We start from the raw sequence: 341 nt of genomic DNA on the forward strand, positions 1-341 counted from the left end.
CTGCCCCGGCTCCGACCGCGCGAACTCCCCAAAGGTGAGAGTGGCACCGCGACAACGGGGGATAACAAAATAATAATATTAACGATGTCAGTAATGAGCCAGTGTTATTACGAATATCGGTGTGATCGGGGTTGTTGGGACACGGCGCGCCCTTTGTGTGCTGGCGGGGTGGCGGCCCCGCAGCGCTCTGCCGCGTTGTAAGGGGTAGAGACGCAGCTCGCGGTTTAAGGCCGGTTTGGGGGGTGATGCTTGTGGAGGGGGGTCGCGCCCCTGCAGCCCGTGGGGTTAATCCTCCCCGTAAGAGGATTGCTGGTGCGGACGGGGGGAGCGGGCGGGGCGGC

The 341-nt window shown here is 63.0% G+C and overlaps 1 protein-coding gene across 1 annotated transcript in view; it reads left to right on the top strand.

The window, feature by feature from the left end:
* The first annotated feature begins 6 nt into the window (after positions 1-6).
* Positions 7-341, top strand: part of ACTB (actin beta) — a 4,694-nt gene continuing 4,359 nt past the window's right edge. The window contains exon 1 of the mRNA XM_008633458.2: positions 7-34. The gene's annotated coding sequence lies outside the window, so the exon portion shown is untranslated. The remainder of the gene's footprint in view (positions 35-341) is intronic.

This window comes from Corvus brachyrhynchos, unplaced genomic scaffold (assembly GCF_000691975.1).
Source record: "Corvus brachyrhynchos isolate BGI_N302 unplaced genomic scaffold, ASM69197v1 scaffold5, whole genome shotgun sequence".
NCBI lineage: Eukaryota > Metazoa > Chordata > Aves > Passeriformes > Corvidae > Corvus > Corvus brachyrhynchos.